The sequence below is a fragment of the Anser brachyrhynchus genome, assembly GCF_964034855.1.
Source record: "Anser brachyrhynchus genome assembly, chromosome: 13".
Classification (NCBI taxonomy): domain Eukaryota; kingdom Metazoa; phylum Chordata; class Aves; order Anseriformes; family Anatidae; genus Anser; species Anser brachyrhynchus.
Window position 1 is genome coordinate 9,759,548 of NC_137708.1, and position 21,230 is coordinate 9,780,777.

The window sequence follows — 21,230 nt, forward strand, 5'->3', positions numbered from 1 at the left end:
GCTGAGCTCTGGAGTGGAAGCTCTATCATCACACCTTCTGAAGAGCTTTCCAAAAGTTACCATGCCTTGTGTTCAGCATCTTCATTTTGTTGACATTTTCACCATGTAGTTTTTCCTTCTTTTACCCCTAACTTTTTTCCTCTCTCTCCTTGGTATTTAAGGCAACCCCCTTAGCTCTCCCACCATCAGTTCATGCACACACACCTAACTCCCACAGAAACGTCTTTGTCCTAGAGACATCGCAACTCCTCTCTAACTCCCATCTCTTCCCTAACTCTTTTCTAATGTTGCTCCCCAAAATGAAATTGCTGTTCCAGGGCTCCTCCTGCTACCACAAAGAGCAGAGTTTTGCTGTTTCTTTCTTCCAGGATTCAGCACTGACATATTATTATAGTTGTCATTTCTGCAGCCTCATCATGTTACACAGTCATGTCTATTTGTTAGACCTTTATTACCCCTACATCTCCCAGAGCTTTACTAGCCGCCCCCTCTCAGGACTGATTTATTTACCTTGGATTGCAAACCCTAAATTCATTAGCTTGTCCTTTCACAGAATGAATCTCAAAGTAGTTTTTTGGCTGCACTTGGAAATTCTCTAGATACTTTTGATTTTTTTCCTTGGCATTTAGAAAGGGATTTAATTTACTATAATCTGCCACTTTTGATACAGTACTGTTTGTTCACTCTTTGAGATCATCAAGGGAAATATCAGCATCAGAAAAAAAGAGATGACAAGTTACTGGAACTCCCTTCAAATCATCCTATGAGTAAACAAGTCATCCTCTTTTTTCATGAAGCTGAACGTGTGGAAGCATTTCACGGGTACTGAAGCCAGAGGAGACCACTGCCAGCGTCAGTTATGGTGATGCTCACAGACTCCCTAGCAAGTGATCAGACTTTCTCCCAGGGAATTCAGACATGATTTTGCATTTAATTGCCCTGATTCAAAAGAGGAATAAGAGAAAAACAAAATCATAGAATCATAAAGGTTGGAAAAAACTTCCAAGATCACCTGGTCCAACCATCCCCATACCACCACCATCACCCACTAAACCATGTCCCTAAGCACCGTGTCCAATTTTTCCTTAAACACCCCCAGGGATGGTGACTCCACCACCTCCCTGGGCAACCCGTTCCAATGCCTGACTGCTCTTTCTGAGAAGAAATTTCTCCTAATTTCCAACCTGAACCTCCCCTGGTGCAACTTGAGGCCATTCCCTCTTGTCCTAAAATGTAGGTAGTGCCCCAAAACCTGCCACTGCTGCCAGGAGAGCACAAGAAACTTGAACTCAAAACTTTTATCTTATGAAAGTGTAACTCAGGATTGAACACAATAACTCTACATTGAATATGTTTCAATTTTTGTGATCGGAGCAAGATCCTATAAGACTCAAGAGGGTAGTTTCTTAAACACTCAGGTGCAAAAATAAGTCAATAGTTCCATAAATCTTACTGGCGTTTAAAAATACTTAGAAGCAACTGAAGAATTTCTAAGGCTTGCCATTTAGTCAGTTATTACGTCCCGTTTTGGAAAACATACACTGTGCATGAAAATGCTCGATATGCAGTAGTTATCTGCTGTGCAGTTTGAAACGTCACTCCAGACACTGGGAGAAACCATGCATTTTCAGAGATAACTTGAAGTATCCCAAGATGCAAAATATCTTTGAATTATAAACAATATATAAAATAAACACAAAGCAAAGAAACCTTCTAAGATAAATCACAGAACAGAACACAATTTCATAAAGATAAGAATTAAAGGAAAATAAATCATTTTAAGTGCTAAACCAGAAATGAGGAAACACACACAACAGATCTCAAAATAATCTAGGATAATTCCCAGTGGCTCAAGAAAACTTACAAAACGTGCACTGTTCACTTGGTCAGAATGCTGATTAACAGATTATGAGCCTATCAAAGCATTACCAAGCTGCAAGTGCAGCTTTCCCAACCTATTCCAGAAACTATTAGATTCTTGAAAACTAAGTGTAAAAGAGCTACTCCTCAAAAATGGAGAGGAGACAAAACAAAACAGAAAGTGGTATCAATAATCAAAATCATTTGGAAAACACAGTAAGGCATTAGCTAACCACCTCTGTCATCAGACCAGCTATCAGAAATAGCAGAGTACATGCTTCAGCTTTCATCATTTGCAAGGATGATCAACAAAAAGACAGGCTTCTCCAGATTTATTACAGTGTTCTGGATTCCAGTTCTAGTAAATTGTTTGTTTACTCAGATAATCGCCTATCATAACCACAACATAGTGCTGATGTTTACTTTATTTCTCCTTATTACTGGCCATCTTAAAATCATTACACTTTCCACAGAGTTATTTACGCAACCCATTATTTTCCCACCAGTCTCAGTAGAATCGCAATTCCTCAAAAGCTCATTTACCTAACGGGAGAAAATGTTATTTACTGACTCATTGTACCAAGCTTGGCAGCATGTAAGATAGAGAAGAAGTGGTTCTCAGCCCTCTGGCTTAAGCATACATTACACCAATGAGAAGTTACAGATGTAAAATAGCATTTCTGTAAAAATAGATAAGAGAATGCAACTGCCATGCTATTCATGAGTTTGGAGAGTCCGAGCTGTCAGGAACCAGTAGGGTGTAAGGTGAAAATCCTCTCTGTATATACCCAGAAAATCCAGCTTCTGTGTGTTCAGTTCATTGGCTGCTCAGGTACAATCTCTGCAGCACACTGAGACATTAAGAGGGGAAAAAAGGAATATACATAGCAAAGACCAGACAGGAGAATAGCAAAGAAAAGTTATTTCACTGCAGATTTTCTAGTTCAGCTTTTCTTCCAAAGCAGTCTACAAGTAACATCTCTAAAGTTGCATTGTTGTTCTTTGAAGATATTCCTAAAACTCAGAGTCCCAGAATTTGGCAAAAATGAAGCAAAATAATCCCTAACAAGTTTGAAAATATCACCTTGCTCCCACTGTGTGTTCGGTGATCTTATCTCACCTCCTTATACTCAGCCTAATCTGACCTCTATCTTTAAAAAATTCATAAAACCCAGGATTAGAAGGTTTGGCAATAAAATGTGGGTGCTAGCCATTTTCAGCAATCACACCCTGACCCAGCTTTTCTGGAGTGACACACACCACCTCTTGGTACAGCTCTTTCATATATATGTCTTTTATCCCACTGAGTGCTTAGGGTCAGCCTGTAGGGAGGCTCAAAGGATCAATAACCCAGGAAGAGAAGTAAAATAAACCCAGCTTTACTAGGACGCCTCAGGAATGATTTAAAGGGTGTTTTAAGTTCTTACATGAAGCAGTTGCTGCAATTCCCATGTTGTCAGAAAAAAAAATGTCTAAACTGATGAATGTGTTGTCTCAGGCCTGATGGATTGCAGATCTCATGACTGCAGAGTTCAGCCAGTTTATCAACCAAATGCTGCTACTCTGCAACAGTTCCTCCTCAGAAATCTTTCAGAACCTTACAGACAGCTGTGAGTAGGAACACAGCGCTTTGCTTAGTTTGTCTTTGCTAACTACGTCTCTTTGAAATGATTATTTCTGAAGCTCTTGAAGATTTTTAAGAGGAAGAAGGGAACTTACATCCAGATGTGCAGCAGCATGAAGTTTTGCGCTGCGCAGTAAGCCTAAAAGCTTCAAAGTGCAACACCTTTCTTCTTACCTTCCCTCCATCTCACCTGATTGCATTCAGGTATCTAAAATAAGACTGCCTTCCTCACATCCTGAAGGAAAAGGATAGCATTTCTTCCTTCAGTTTTAGCTAAGGATTTGCATCCCTTGGTTGGGTCTTTAAATAAACGTACTCTTTCTGAAACTCGGTGAAGGGCAGAGAGCAAGAGGTAAAGTTGCACCAGGACAACCATGTAGAGCCCTTGTCTGCTGAGAGGCCAAGTACCTGCCCAGTACCGGTAAGTTCACTGAATCTGCTTAGAAAGTGCCACAGGTTTCAGTCCTGAGGTTCAAAACCAAACTGTATGTAAAAGCTGTATGATTGAATATTCTGCTTATTAGGGTCAGCCAGCAAAGCATATGGAGAATGTTTTCCTGAAGTTTCTCACCATCTCTGAATGACTCATTTGTTCCAACAATATGAACCCTATATTTAACCCTAAACATTCTATACATCACACGGATATTAAACATTAAACAGAATACATAGCAGACACTGGAAAATCTCTCTCTTCTAAATTAACATATGACACGGAAATACCATTTACTGAACCATTTGAAAGCTTCATTTAAAGGATACAGAAACGTGGTGGCAAGTTCCTACACAACTTTCCACCAAAAAACATACTTATCTCTATTATTTCTGATAATGGAAGATGTACAGAGATAGAGCTTTCCGAGCCAGAATACCGACATATTATATTTATTGAGCACGGAATCAAGTAAATCTCAAGAGCATGGAGTACCTAGTTCTATCTGGCTGCAAACTCACTTTGCACATCACCCTTTCCAGACTCTGTAAACACGAGCTGGCCCAAGGGTCTGTTATCATCCCCTTTGGATCAGCTCTTGCCTTGTGTCTTGGGGACCATCAGCCAGCACCATCATAAAATTGCCTTCTGTGTTGTTTTGCTTTCAGTTCTCCAACCTTCATTTTATTCCATAGTGTTAGGCAGGACAGACATTCAAGAACTGAAGTGAAAATAGAAAGGAGGGCCCTCATCTGAAATTTCCATAATGTTTCCCAATCTATCAGCTTATCTGCTCCTCATCTCTTTTTCACAGATACCCAGATCTTCAGAAAACTGGAGCAGAGAAGTCTCTGCACCTGCTTGTTCTTCGTATCTGCTTTTTAAACACAAATTTCTGTGTGAAGGTTGTTTCTGAAATTACAAGCCTATCTAGCTGCTAATGGTCCGCCCATTAGAAGGGGCTTGTGCCACAGGGCTCTCTAGGACAGCTGCTTCAGGGTAGAGAGGTATTTTTCCAGAATGACCAAACTGGCAGGGTATGAATTTGATAAGGACAAAAGAACATAAATTTGTCCTTTTTCAAGGAAAGCACAAATGAGAGCAGAAAAGTCCCAATGTTGCAAGAGAGTCTAGTTCTCAGAGGTTTAAAAACAACAACAACCACCAAACAAAAGCCTAGGCAAATTGCAGATTTTGTAGCCAATGCTAAGGGTTAGCCTGCAAATAGAAGGTTTTTGGCTGCAGGTCGGGGGGGAACCTGAGAGAGAGAGAGTGAAGTCCTAAATATCCAGGAGACCCGGTCTTCCCTTTAGGGATTTTCTACTGATATTTTAAGGGAATACCAGATATATATGTGCATATACATATGCATACTTGTATATGTGTATTAAAATATATATTTCATGTTTAAATACGCACGTGTGCATGTGTACATAAAAACATCCATTAAGGTCTCTGCTATTTAAATTCAATATCAAGTTCAACATAATCCTTGACCTACAGAGGAGTCAAAATACAAAACATTTAAGCCAAGCTGTGCTTAACCATTCAGCTGTTACATAACCCCAGAGGCAGCAGTACAGGAAATATTTTTTGCTATTAATAAATTGTATTTGATATCAATGCTACATTGTAAACCCTCACTGAATTTATTGATTTGTTCTTTTTTCCTTAGGTCAAGTTAAAACTTTCTTGGGCTGATAAATATAGCTTAAGATCTAAAAGATGATCTGAAGCACATTCAATCTGAAGTTTCTGTTTCTGTGTACTGTGTTGTAGGTTATGCTACCTGATGGCCAAAACTGAGGAGCTAAAATCCATCTTCAGAGATAATTAAAAAAATTCAACTGTGAAATGAAACTATCAGCATGCCACCTTTTAACTAACACGATTAGAGCTACAAAAGCTGCAAGCTTATACAGTTCTCACCCGTGTAAGTCCCTGCAGAAATAGAAGCTTTATAAAGGATTTCAGTCCAAACAGAATACTTGAGCATGCCTGAAATACTTTATTTTGGGCATTTCCTCTTGCTCTTAGTAGACTCAGTGATACAATGAAACAAAATGCACAAAACCCTGAGTTTATCCAAATTCCACTTGGGCAAAATACACTTTACCCAGCTTTACACACATGGTGCTAAAACAGTGCTGAATCACTTTATTATTTAACTTTATTATTTAACTACTATTTATTAGACTATTTAACTTTAACTACTGTTGTTAACTTCAACATTTAACTACTAATACTCTAGCTAGGCTTATCGTCTTACTCATAAGCATCCAAATACTTTACTTGTGCATCCACATATTTACTTGCACATGCATCTATCTCAAAACTTTGAAAATTAAATTTCTATCTTTGATTAAAAAAGTCAAATGCAATCCTCCAATACAGTATATTTGTTAGAAGAATCAGACTTCTTCCACCAATCTTCAGCTTGCAAAACTGTATTTTCAGTGATACAGCTTCTGGAGGCCCTATGGTGCCTGAATCAACCAACCATGCTTTTACTTACTGCAATGGGAAGCTGTGTTCCTTTGCTTTGTTTAGTACAGAAGAAAGAATGAATACTGATGGGCTCTTGGATATGAACTTACTGTACTGCACTTGCAATTCTGCCAGCTACACTGGATCCATTGCCAAAAAGTTATAATTTGAGACTATTTCAATGAACGCAGCCCCAGCACTCATTCCTGCAGTAGGCTGGGATAAGCAGCCCTGGGGTAATTCCAGTGGGATCCCAGCTACAATGCTGCAGTCCTGGAAATCACTTCTGGTGCCCTGATGTTTACTGCACAGATTTGAGAAACCCACAAATACAAACCCTTAGGCAGAGCACAAAGGAGCTAGAAAACAAAGGTCAACAGCTAGAAATTATTCTTGAAGGAAAAGCAAAAGCAGGATCACACGGAAAGATTTTATAATCGTGGAAAATTCCTCTTACATAGTTGTGAGAAAAACCTTAAATATTTTGATGATGCTTCATTTTCTACCTATTTACTTACTATGTAGGTAAATATACTAATTATGTTAATACTTCTAAAAAGAAAAACTCAGCACCTTAAGTAACCTCAAAGTCTATAGCAAGTTCAATTTCTAACTCTTTAAAAAGCAGTAAAGCCTTCTCAAACAGTTTTGTAAGTTGTTCTTATCTGCTTGATACTGTCATTCAAACACACACATGCTGACAGTTCAGCTCTGCTTCAGTGTCCATAGGTGCTTATGCGGCAGTCAGAGATGCTGGACTGGACACCAGAAACACTGACAAATTTCCGATTCTACCCCTGATTTTGCATGCAACAGGAACAACAAGATTTGTTGTTCTCATCAAAATAATGAACTTCGAAATCCATTGCTCACTGTAACAGCATAACTGCATTCCTTAGTTACCCACTGAATTAAATGAGGTACTGTTGCAAGAATCTACGTTTACTAAATACGTGGAGACCATCAACCCTTCAAACTAACACCTTTCAACCGGCTGTGCACCCTCCGTTAACATTTTCGTGCATATTTCAATGGGCTTTTACCAGGTAATTATGAAAGCGTTGAACCTCCCAGCCAAGGGGCAGCTGCACCACATGTTCGTCCTGCACGATGGCTGCAGCGACATGTGCCACTGCTGCGAAAACACTGGCTGTTCACAGCCACTGGCATATTTTATTGGTGTCCTAATTCTCCAGGCAAGTCAGCCAAAGATTTCCTGATTTCTTCCTGCATTCACAATTCCCCCCTGTGCCTGCAACATCTGAATTTTCTTCTTGGCAACCACAAGGCTCTGTGACATTCGCACTTTTATCTTCATTTCAGAGGCATTCGAGCAGCATTACAGGGAACTCAGAAGTACAGTGAAGCATAAGGAAAGGCAAGTGGCTCCCTGCCTGCCCCAAGGATGGATTACCATGGAGATGGCACCTCTTGGATGATACAGCCATCTTGCCTAAGCACATTGATGCTTGGTACTTGTGCCCTTGTGACACGATCCAGCTGACTTACCATCGGGCAGGATGCCATTCGAAGAGACTGGAACAAGCATAGATGGTTAGAAAATGATCTTCCCATAAATCATTTTTGCTGGTGGCAGCAATGTTTGAATTGCTTTTCTTCCCCTTCCTGAACAAATAGGGGAGGGTTTGATCTCTGCCAAGTTAACTGAGCTATGAAACCACAGATGAGGGGGCTGGCTCTGCTGTTACTGCCCATTTTCTTGCGGTGGTGGCAAGGCACACCTCGTGTGAGCACTTCTCAGCATTTTCTTAGCTCCTCTCTTCACCACCAAGGCTGAGTTAGTTCAGATGATCACCTTCCTGAAGGTCATGGTTTCATCTTCTTCACCTCTAAACAACCTCTAAAACAATCCTAGTCTTTTCCCAGCCTTATTTCTAAGCAAGGACCCTCTCTCATTAGACTGCTTCTCCCACAGTTGCATAAGATATATAATTCTCTGTATAAAGACACAGAACATTATAGCAGAAAGGAAAACTATGCTAAATCAAGGGGAAATCACAACCTCCCCCTTGCGCTGATTCTCATAACAAATTCCCATAAAGACTATGGTATTCCAGGCAAGCAACATCTCTTCTCCAAGAGAATCTGAAATATAATGAAGCCTCTTACAACTCCGAAAAACAATTACCATGGGTAATTAAACCATTCATAATAGCAGTGACTTGTTCTCGCATGCACAAGGGCAGTGCAAATGTTTAATACTACACCTAGTGATAAGGAATAAACTGTTTGCTCATTCTGTAATATGAGTCTTAGAATTCAGAGCAGTTATTGAATAGGCTTTTGGGCAAAGGTCTTGGTAACTGGTTGCATTCATGTGGAAAGCAGGAAGGTACAACTCACTGAGAAGCCTAATACCACAGGCAAGCATCAAACAACAAAAATAGCAAATGCACAAATGGAGGCAAAAGGCTGCCTTGAAAATTAAAGTTTAGTTTTGCTGGAGGAAAACAGATAAATATATAAGCGTATCCTCAGTAATTTAGATGCCATCTGACACACATGAACTTTAATTCTAGGTTGCTAAGTCAAAACTATTAAAAAACAGTTTCTTGTAGCAATTTAGTGACTTGCCCTGTTCTAATTTCAGCCCAAGTTGGCAAGGAGAACTGGGGGGGGGAAAAGAAAGCAAACAAAATATCTATGCAGCCATGTGATCTTATTTCGTTCTAAATAAATTAGTTCCCACACGTCAAGTCAGATTCTGAAGTGCCACACTCATTTTTGGCTCCTAGCAACTGCTACATAGATCTGATCCAGACACAGAGCAGTATTTTTGTAAGCATTTCCACTAAAATACTCTTTTTGTCTCTTCCAGTTCAGAGTTGTATCAATATGAAGAATAAGATTTCTCAGAAACATCCACCTATTAAAATTTGAAATTTCATTGAAAACATCCCTGACACAGCCAATTTTCTACAGCTTCGATCAGCCCTGATAGCTGAGCAATAGAACGGAATGATCACCCAGCTTCCTCAAAGTACAAAAAACCTTCACCCCTCTAAAAGTGACTGAAGACCCAGGCTATCACATTCCTTTATAGTCTCTCCGATACAAGATGCTCCTTTGTACACACAGATTTGTAGGGACATACTGTTTATCCTCCATCATTTACACTTATCATACATAAGGTTCTGAAATCATACTTCCAATCAGACGTTCATTTCCCCTCCTCCCTTGGCCCCACCGCTGACATACCCTGGAACAGAAATAGAATCAAAAAATAGAAAGACTGGGGGAGGAAGAAATGAAGCCCAAAATCAGACATTCTCAGACACTTTTTGGTTCTGGTTCTTACCATCCTCGAAGGCCACAGCCACTTGATGGCGATGTGACAACTCCAGGGAAACTCCCCCGTCGGTGCTTCACAAAAATTATCACAACCCTTTGGTGAGCAGGTGGAAGCAGAGGACAGATCCCTCAGAAAAAAAGAAATTTGTTGCTCCGAGGGAGAAAGCATAGGCTTACTCTCAGGCATAAGAAGATGAAATGAAGTGCCTAACTTCACCCTAATGATATGAATCATGCATTTGGCCCCCAGACAAACTTCTCATCTTTCTTCTCTATTTAATGTGAAAGTGTTTCCACTGAGAAATCCTGTAGCACAGCAAGGTCATACTTTTCTGAAATCTTTCACACGTTCCAAGTAAACACTTAAACACAGTCTACCTACCTAAACCACACAACCTTTGCAAGGGAAACCATGCAGCACAGTTAAAATTTTTTTTACTTATTTTTTACGTAACTGATACCCTGAACAGAAGAGCACGGATGACAAGGTATTATCACTCTGAGAATGTGAGCTCATTACAAAGCCAGACGGACTCTGCACCTATCCGTACTTGAGCAGAGAACTGCAAAGTGAGTCTCCAGGAGGTCTGTGTGAGCAGAATGAACTTGCCACCAAACTTTTTGCTAGCAGAAGGTATTTAGCAGAAACGAAAAAAATCATCATCTGTGAACTCAGAAATAATTCAGTTAAAATAACACATGGCCAGGTCTTTCCATAATCTGTGATGGAAAGAGGATTAACAAGCGATGACATTTCAGGGGTCACACCTATACAAGTCAGGAGTCTCTCAAAAGTGACAATTAGCAGAGACGCAAAAAATTCCCATGGGAATGAGAACTGCCTGCAATAAGGGAAGCAAAAACACAGTGCATTTTGGCAGAGCTACACTAACTTTAAAGGGGTAACTCTCAAGTAACAACAGCATCATGGTGATAGGGTAAAATAGCTGCTTAATATCTTCTGTGTCACAGAGCAGAATAGTTTGTCTGCCTTCATGTGGTGAAGTGTTACTCTGCTATTATGTTCAAGACACAAACAAGTCTAACGCACCTCTTTATTTGCTGTAGACATACCATTATCTCTGTCCTGTGAAAACATTCCCTAGTGCTGTCAGTGCTAAGACTTGGCAACACCACTTCTTCCTATAAGCACTCAAGCTGTGACAGGAGCTAAGTACATTCACACCAGAATGCAGGACCCGTGCTTCTGTGAAAGCTTTCTCTCAAAAGTTCATAAAAACTGGTATCTGGAACAGAAAGGAAGAGATGAACATGGACAAGGAGAGGCAAAAAGAAAAAAGTAACAACATCGTTTCATTCTAGGAAATGCAGCAGAGACAGGATTAAGTGAGACTACAGTACATGCCGCACATCCTACGGTACTATGGTAAACGCCACAAAATGTGACAGAGGATACAAAAACAAAGCATGTTCCCCTTAACAGCACCCAATTTTGGTGGCAAACAACAACAACAAATAAATCAGAAACTTATTTCTTCCGTAGATTAGACTCATAATAAAATTCAGGGTCTTAGATGTCACTCCAGACACCACAAAGCAGTATGGAGCACATTTACCAAGCTGCCACCTGCCCTCTTGCCCATTCACACCCTTTCTTACATCTTTTCCTGGCACGAAGTAGAGGTGAGAGATGCAGTCTCAGCTGATACCTGCAAACTGTTGACGGCGAGGAAGGATGAGCCGTGCACAAGCAATAGCTGCTTGTGGGCTTGCAGCTGAACAAAACGCCCTCAGGACAAACTTCACACACGCAGTCAGTGCCCAAACCAACCCTGCCAGAGAGCCCTTGGGTCAGTGCCGGACCCGCAGAGAAGACCCCCTGGCTCCCACAGACACAGTTCTTCCCTCGAGGTGTTTTTAGAGGTGACAAACTGACCAGCTGTCTGGGGGCTGGCATTCCCTCAGATTCCTGGATTTACTGGCGTTTTTTACCCACTAGCCTCCCCAGAGACTTCATGCAAGGAACCAGCATCCAGGTCACTCTCCAGCTCTCTTCAGGTTACTCTCTTCAGCTGAGCTGAAGGAGAAGACGTGAGGACGTGCTGCTGGCAGGGTCTCAAGGGGCTTTCCTTATACCACTGCAGGGGAGAGACACATGGACAGGGCTGCTGGAAGCACTTGCCTCACCCTGAACTGCTAATACTTTGTCCCTCTCTTCCACGATACCAGCTAGAGCCTGAACAAGCTTCTTCCTTTCGCTCTTTGTAATCCTAGCCTGCATCTTTTGTCTACAGTTTTCAATATGTTCCTTCCCACCCTTGCCACAAAATGATGCATATGGGCAAGACCTTTCTTCCCCCTCCCCCTCAATTTTCCATCTCTCTTTCCTTCTGCTGAAGTACTTGTGATCCTCTCACCACCTCCAGCACAGAACGGTGCTACATTTTTAGCACACAGTACTTAACCTCACTATTTATGCTTTTCTTTTTGTTTGGTCTATTATGTCTAGGGGAAAAAAATAAATTTGCATTAATGGATGTGCCATTAACACAGAGAGTCAGAAAATTTTAGTATCCTGAATGCCAAATTCTCCCGACAATATCACTCTGCTGGAAAAAGAAACTACATTAAATAAGACCAAAAAAAAAAAAAAGGGCACGTATGTGCATAGCTTGGTACAGAGTGAGAAACCACAGGAACAGAGTGCTCAGCAGCAGAAAAAGCGTTGTCCTGAGCTGTGCAGAGAGGCTGGAATCAGGAGCAGCAGCCGGGCTGACAGCAGCTTGCTGCTCAGGTATGGCCACACCACTCGCAGGGCACCCACGTGCTGCCTTACTCCACCTTTGCTGTAAGTTTGCTAGCATTCTGCATGAAGCGCTCTGCTATACAGTTATTTTAACCTGACACTGCTGGGAGCTATTTAGCCCCGCTGAAAGGCAAGGAAGTCAGGATTAATAGTTAGTGTTTCACCACTGAAGCACCATGGTTTTGCAACCGCCTCAGTTGGAACCTTCTGACCACAATTCCACAGCCACCTTCGTTTTTGAGTATGCTAAGCTTGGCTTTGGCTTGGGACAGACTGTGACTGTGGGAGGTGTAAAAGTCAGCCCAAACTCGATTAGAGAGAGACTGCTGCGGAAATCCCAGGCAGCACCCAGAGCCCTGCTAGGGTTGGTGTGAGTGCTAACAGGATAGCAGCAAAACCAACCACTGCTGCCAGGACTGCATTTGCTCTGAGCTGCAGGAGGCTATTAGCACAGGCAGACAGTGCTCCCACAGGGACACTAATATTCTTCCCCTTTAACACCTCCTCGCACACAACTCTATGGCTTTATGATGGACACATGGCACCATAGTTGACTTTCAGCAGCCCTATCAAGACAGTCCCTACATGGCTTATATTCTGCAGACATTCTTCCCTCCCAGGTACTGGCAGTTTGCAGCACATTGTATATCATCTGCCAGGAATGCAGCATGTAGAGAAAGGTGAGAAGCAGAAAGGTGCTAAGCTGGACCCATCTCCTCTGCCCTCTGTCTGTGCATCACAGGCAGCGTGGGTGGATGGAGAGGTGGATGGAGAGGGATAATGGTAGAACATACCCACACTACAATCACTGTTAGGGTGCTTAACTGCAAGGCAAAACAAGTTTAATCTGCTATACTCGAGGCATATGTTGTCTCAGATCCATAAAAACAATAGCAGCAATACTTTACATAGAAGAACAGAACTAAACAAATTGAGCAGTTAAGCAATTTCTGTGCAGACATCTCAAAAAATAACAACATATATTGCAGAGAATACTACATTGTTATTGTGTTTTCTGCATACTTTGTCATACAGAAGTACGGCATTTCCAGCAATATACCTGGGTTTTAGTATCTTTCCCATACAGAAAGTATCAAGACAGCGGGCACCTTTAAAATATGGCAAATGAATAGGACAAGACACTGACTGGTTAGTGTAATACTTGAAATGTCAAGTATTTCCTTAGAGTAACAGATGAAGTTACTAGACAATATAATTATTCCCTTAAGATGAAAACGCTAAAGATTGTATTCATTTAGGGCGGGAGCTTCAAGAACCCCTGCATCATTGGACAAAGCAACAACTACAAACAGTCACAGTCCTTGCAAAGCCTTCTCTCTCCTCCTCTTTTCTTTTTCTGCAGTGAACTAAATATTATTAAGAATGTTGCCTTTCACCCCAACACGTTTACTGACCATTCCTGTACACAGAAATGGTGGCAGCACCACCCTGGCAGAGCCCAGATGCAGATGGGAGCTGCTGGACGGTGCGGAACAGGGCTGCCCAGGAGATGGGACAGGTACCTGCTGCTCTAGTTGCTCATTGCTTGTACAAACAGCAGCGTTCTCTCTATTTCTAACAAAGATAGCATTGTGAATCACTGTGTGATCTTCAAATTTCAACTTACTAAAACTCAACTAAGAGAAACTCTGTTCTAATCCCACTAAATTTTGGTACTGACTTCAAAGGAGAAAGAGTTAAGTTCTTACTCACTGCAGCTCTGAGCATGCAGGTTAATTGCAGGCAGCTCCTCTTTCCATTTATTTTCATTTTTATTATTCATAAAAAAATCAATAGTCTATACATGTCATACACATTCTACCTCTGAATTCCCTGAACTGTGTGTGGACAGCAACAGCAAAGGAGGTTTAAACAAGAAGATCATTTGCACAAGTGCTGTGAGAAGTCGGAATAGCCATACCAGAATGAAAGCATGTTGGAATGAATTCATTGCCATCTGTCTTTATTTTGCTTACCAGCTCAATCAGACACCACAAATACTCTCAAACATGAGAAAAATATTTAAATTATTTGTGTTATGTCCTTTCTCAACATGTAACTCTTCATGTCATTTTTTAATCAGAATTGAGTGCCCATCAATAGCAGTGAATTCATTCTCGCACAGCCTTTGGGATATATCTGCCCAACTTCAAATCTACATTATCTTAATAATGCAAAAATATACACGCAATAAAAGTTACAGTATTACAAATACTTTAAAGTAACACAAGGAAGCATGATCAAAAATGACAGAAGAAACTTTGTTCACCAGTGTCAGTCATTAAAAAGGTCTACAGCTTTTGTAATTGTTGGATAGGCAAAAGCTCAAACCAAAAATATCTGGTAGTTCCACCACAACAGTTTTCATACAGAGCACAATCCTAGGTAGTATCCTAGAGAAGGATATGATGGAATAAGAAACAAATAAAGGAAAGAAAATGGATTGTAAGAAAAACACAGAAAGAAATGAGGAGAAACTAATCAGAAAGACATTAACATAGCAAAAAATGCAGGCTCCTCTTATCCCCAGCACTGAGGGCAGAACCCATCAAACCTATTTTTAGACACAAGGCACAGCTTCCCTGAGACTGGGAAGACATCAGCCTGCAGTTCTCTTCTCACTCAGCTACACTGAGACTTACTGGCACTTTCTTGACAGCTAATGACATGTCCCAGCCTCAGAAATGATGAGCAAAAGCTGCCTGCCTGCAGGAGCTGGCAGTCCTCACTTCTGTCCCCACTTTCAGAGCCCAGCCCAAGGGCCCGTGCAGACCACATTTCTCACATGGCTTCACAGCCATCACCTTCAGCTGAGTGCCCAAGCACCGCCCCGAGGCTCCGCTGTCCTCAAACACCAGCCGGGCAGTGACCAGCACCAAGCAAACACCAGGCTCTTCTCTCACAGACCCACTGCCCTCTGCTCGGCTCTCCTGATCCAGCAAAGCCGGGCAAATCTTCAGCAAGAGAAACCAATGACAAGGATGCAGAACGAAGCACCTTTACCTGCAGGCACGTGCCCACCCACAAAACACCCAGCACGGCCCATAAGGACTCATTTAAGGACTCTCAGTAGACGGCTGACTGGCAGAAGTACAGCAGCCCAAGCGATGGCAGGAGATGAAGAAGCACCGCTGCAGCCGAGCTGCTCCCTGCACTGGGAGCTGCCCGGGCACCAGGCACGGGGGAGCAGCCTTTCAATCCCTGATGCAAGTGCTGTACAAGGAGAGCAGGTTAAAAAAGAAAACAACTGTGGTGCTCATTAGTTCAGATGCCTACTGCACAACCAGCTTTAGTTAAGGTGACTGAGATCTCTACAGAACATCCAGAATGATGTCATCTTTTCATTAGGAGTTATTTAGGCCGAGAGGCAAAGTCCCAAGTTCTCCCTGTATGAAACATCTTACAATAAGCTTCTCCCGTCCCCAGCACTCCGTCTCCCCAGCCGCTATCACACATGTGAAATGCTGCTGCTATCACAAACAAAAGAACTGATCAAGAGTGTTGATGGCAAAAAGCAAATTTTGTGCTGCATGCAGTAGAGCTGCAAGTGTGTTAGCAGAAGAAAAATAAGCATTTCACTGGGGTTCTTGACTTTTAAAGTGGAAATACATGAAGGAAAGCTCTGCTGACTCTTTGCACTTCTCTTTTTCGGTGTTTTTCCTGAGTTGGTATTTTCCACAACACACATACAATACTAAATTTGGAATTCTTCAGCTGTACACAGCACTAAAAACATGTAGTCTTCTAATGCTGCCTCTTGTGAAATCTCTGAGTTTCTGGCACAGCATCTTTCTTGCTAGTACAGGCTAAAGATGCAAAGAATTTCTCAGCACAGCCTAGAGACTAAATTTATTTCATGTAAATAAACATTTCAAAAACAACTTTAACTAGCAGCTGGCACTATGCCATCAGGCACCCCAGAATATAAATAACACTGCCAGGCTGGATAGGAGCAGCTGAACCCCAGCACAGAGCAAGAGCTCCCAGAAGAGCCAAACAAGGCACAGGAGCCTGTACCTCAGCCCCTTCCTGGGACATCAGCAATATTGAATAGATCACAGAAAGCTTCCCTAAACAAGACAGAGTGACATGAAAAAAAAAAAAAGGTGCCACGCACTGACAAGAGAACAAAGAATACAGATACTGTTACTGGGAGGAGAGACAGAAACATCTTCCTGAAAAGGAGCTGGGAATGCAAATCAGAAAAACAAACTCCAAAATATCAGAATACCCAAAAGAGAAAGAAACATCAGAAAGACTTTACTTCATTGAAAATTCTCTGTAGCTCATAGGCTGATAAAACAACACTTGGTAAGGTATTTGTTTGCATACCTCTGGCAATTTAGCACTGTTGCTCTGGAAGACTTCATTCACAGCTTCGGCTATAAACCCCATTTGTCATCAGAGGACCAACACCGTGCACTGTCAAGTGACGGATGTTTGAGTCTGGGAAGTAAAGCACAATCTGGATGAAAGAGATTCTGAAGAATGCAGTTTGAGCACCAATCTGATCCATATTTTTTCAACTAAATCCTTCATCAAGGAATAACAGATTTTCATCATCTTTTCCTTTACAAAAAAAACTTTAATTCAAAATGACAGAGATGAAACGAAACACCTCCCATGAAGAAAGTAAAGGCCAAAGAAAATTTCAATCTGCATTAAAAAATAAACATTAATAAGTAGTTCTAGCCCCTGCACTGACTTAATTCAAAAGAGGTAATTAAAAAGTACTCTACTCAGAAAGATTTACAAAGCAGGCTTGCAAACTGAATAACCAGACAACTGTGTGCCACAGTATCAGACACACGGTGTGGATAACTGAATGGCTGAGAACTGTTCTGACTGACCATTTTTCTTTATGATCACAGATGATCAATGAAAACTACAAATGCAGAGAGGACGTCTGACAAGGGGATGTTTGTTATGAAAAGATAGCCTAAGATGTATATGTTGAAGATGGGAACATACCCCAGTCCTCTTACAGAGGGTAATTACCGCAGGCTTTTGTGCCCTAAACATCCCCTCAATAACTCTTCTTGCTTTTGCGATATAGCTTGATTAGCTTCTAAATAGCAGCGTTCCAGAAATATGAAAAAAAAAACCACAACAGGGATACCCACAAGGACAGCAAGAAGAAAAGTGTTGTGTACCTTATGACATATATAACAGATATGAGGCAGACATGAGCAAAAGTTATCTACCAGAAACAGTTCAATAACAAAGCCTATTATCAGACACATTCATCATAGTAACAGCCTCCCAGCTGAGATTGGAGTATTAATATTGGTACGCTGATAGCTTCCTCTAATAACTTTGGCCTAAAAACATAAGCCGCTTTTACATTTTTAATTACAACTGGATTTTATTCTGGGCCTATAATCCCTTTCCAGCAATTGGATTAATGCAAATAACGATTTAAGGAATGGGGGAAAAAAAAAAAAAGAAAGGAAAACCTTCCCAGTAGAGTAGAGGTCCTGCCTTTGGAGGAGGCCATTGTTACAGCGGGGCCAATGAAGCGAGGTCAGAACAGAGCTTATGCATTTCCAACCAGCCCACCACCATCATATGCAGGGCTGAACTTTACATGTGTTAAGCCCTAAACCATCTTGGAAAAATACCTGGACGTAAGCACCGCTCTCACAGTACTCTCAACACTGGATACCACTTTTTCCAAAATCAGAAACTACTTTTCAACATCTCACATCAAGTCTTTAATTGTATTAACTGTAGACTCAGGGCAGATAACGAGATAAGGCTACTGAGCTGATCCCACAAACTTCTAATACAAGTACTGTTCCGTTGGAGTTTTTGATAGCCTAGGAAACATTTATTTCGCCTTGTTTCTATTCAGTGATGTCTCTGTGCATCACATACCAAAAGCCTGAGTAAATGTTGCATGAGTAGGAGACACAGAGCAAACTCAGAGGAGAGCAGGCTCTGTTATGACTGTGGCTCCTGGAGCACCTTGCAAGACTGGCAAATGAAGCAATGTGCTATGTATTCTAATTGCCATCATTTATGCAATAAAATGAGGCAGGAAAGCGCCACGCACCTTTCATCACTGTTGGCTGTAGCATGCTTGGACGTGAAGGACATGGCCCACAGCCCACTGCGTGGCAGCAAGGACCACATCGGTTCAAGGGGAGGGATAACACCTTTTTCAACCAGAAGCTTTAGCCATTTTTTTTCAGTCTTCTTCTCCATTTAAAACAAACAAGTAATAATACAAAACATAATTACTAATCCTACGAAATGCAAAGCTCCTGCAGACTCCCACAAAATGAAATGTTTTCAGCAGCAACTGGCGTAATACATAGTACAATTCCTCTGAGATAGGTATTTGTTAGCATTTCCATCACTGTCACTGAAGACACATTCCCCCACCCCTATTTTTAAATTTAATTTTTAACACAGTAAAAGAATCCCTTTTTTTTTTTTTTTCCATGCAGCTCCTGTTCTTGAACAGGGGTTCAGGTCTACAGAAAGCTGTTTTTGTTCTATTACAAATTCATGCTACATCCAGTTGAGAATGGACTTTCATTTTTGCAGCCTCTACAAGTCACTTCAAGTGCAATATTTGTCTTTGTAACAATTTTTGCTTGTAAATATCTAATTCCAGATATCTCAGCACTTGTCAGGATAACTACTATTCACAAAAAGATTTATCAAAATAATTTGAGGGGAAAAAAATTTTGGAAGTTCTAATTTGTGGCAGAGAGAACATGGGATGTGACTCTGGTTTTGTTCATGCAGATTAGTGACTATAGCTGCCCAAACTAAAAACCAGCACTGAAAGCACTTTGCATGAACTAACATTTTCAAAACACTAGAATTAAAATTACAGCTTTTTATTAAAAATAAAAACAGAAGATTCAGTTTGTTTTGTTGTTCTGTTTTTAAAAAGGAAAGAAAAAGAAACAAATGTTCACACAGAATTTAAATAACGTTCATTTTTTATGAAAAGGGCATCTTTTCCCCAAATTCTAAGTGGAGAACAAAAAACAGCATGTTAAAAAATACAGAATAATGACAACACAAGAACATATGAACCTAAAACTGACCAAAATTAGATTCCTGTACTATTAAATCCTGCTAACGTGTTTCTTTGAGGAGGTCTGGATAGCCACAATGGTCCTGTAAGTTCTTGACACTGCCTTTTTCTCACTAATAAACTGCATCTACAACACAATTTTTGGACTCAATCTCACACACAAGAAGTTCTCCTAGATAGTACGGACATGTGTGCACCCACACAAATAAAGAAACAATTTTTAAGACCACCACCAGCACCATTTCTTGCAGGTATTTTATATCTCCTTGTCAGGCGTAAACTGAGCTCCATTATGTCCACATTGCATGCGCTGTGTACGTGACAAATACACACAGCATGTACAATGAGGACAATATAGAACCAGGTCAGATAAATCGTAGCAAGTATCTTCATAAAGGAAAATCAACATCTTGTGACCTAAGCACTGTAGCAGCATTGGGAATCGGTCTCTACTGAAAGAAGAGTTTGTGTGACAAGAGCAATCCCAAAGATTCAATTGTAGAGGAAAATAATTATTTAAAACGTGGTAAATAAAAAAAAAAAAAGGACTACAACAAAAGGCCTGTTAAGAAGAAAGTGCACAGGAAATAATATAAGTTTAATTGCAATTATCAATATATCAGTCTAATGGCTTTGCAGTGTTACTGGAAGCCAACAGATTCATCAGTGCATTAAAGAGAAGTTTTTAAAACAACTGCACTTGCATTTTTTAAACACTTGTTCTATTACATGGATCTTTAAAAACACATTATTAATAATTGCTAGGAACACTCCATAAAATATGAAAAATCTCATGATCTTGTCAACAGTAAACAATTTCAAAACTTTTTGTGAAACAGTACTAAGCAGTTTCAGAACTTTGTGCTTCAGGGTTAATATAATAATTTCTGTATTAAAACCCACAGATGTTTTTATGGTTATTCTAGCTAGGTATTTACAAAATCACAGCAGAAAAGATGCACTGGAGGCATATTAGCAATCTCTGGCAGAAGATCTGAATGCAATAGAGACATTAGCAGAGGTTTTTTTTTGTTTGTTTTTGCTTTTTTTAAAGCCAACAAACGTTGGATTAAAAGCAGAGCAACACCACAACACTTTTCCTCTGTCTGTCTCTCACTTTGACCCAGACATCATGAGAAAGATTAGATTCTCTGCGTGTCCTGAGGGCTAACAGGACTGGTTCTTTTAGGCATGAGGTGGTAGGAAGGTGGTTTTCAAATGAAAAGGACCCATATAAATTTTCCAGAGATTTCTTCCCATGAATGATCCTCAGTAATTTTTTTTTCTGTCCTAGAGGAGAGGAAACGTATACAGAAAGCAGTACAGTATTTTTAGCTTCATAATGTTTTCAATGCCATCATCTGTTGCCAGCTTCAGTCCTCTCCTAAAATATTAAGAGCCGGTCAGTAAAAAAAACAAGCATTCATAAGATTCTGAGCAGTTCATAATAAGCTCTTGCTATTTCCTCCCTGCTTTGAGCCTTCCAGAAATCACCTTTTCCATAGCATTTTTATGTAAATTAAAAATTTCTCCATCTTTATTTCACAGATGAGGAACTTAAGCTTGAGAATTTGATTCTTCTTACCATTCATCGTTACCTTCTTAAATATTCTTCAAGACATCTTCAAGTATACTCAGCAGCCTAAATATACGCTCATGATTCTGAATCACCATAGGATAACACAGAATGTCT

The 21,230-nt window shown here is 40.6% G+C and overlaps 1 protein-coding gene across 10 annotated transcripts in view; it reads right to left on the bottom strand.

Moving 5' to 3' along the window:
• Positions 1–21,230, bottom strand: part of HTR2C (5-hydroxytryptamine receptor 2C) — a 312,561-nt gene that overhangs the window by 128,457 nt on the left and 162,874 nt on the right. For 2 of the 10 annotated variants that reach the window (XM_080554502.1, XM_080554511.1), the window contains one exon: positions 16,816–16,929. The exons of 7 other annotated variants lie outside the window; for them this stretch is intronic. The gene's annotated coding sequence lies outside the window, so the exon portion shown is untranslated. One more of the 10 variants, XM_080554513.1, reaches the window with a different exon arrangement.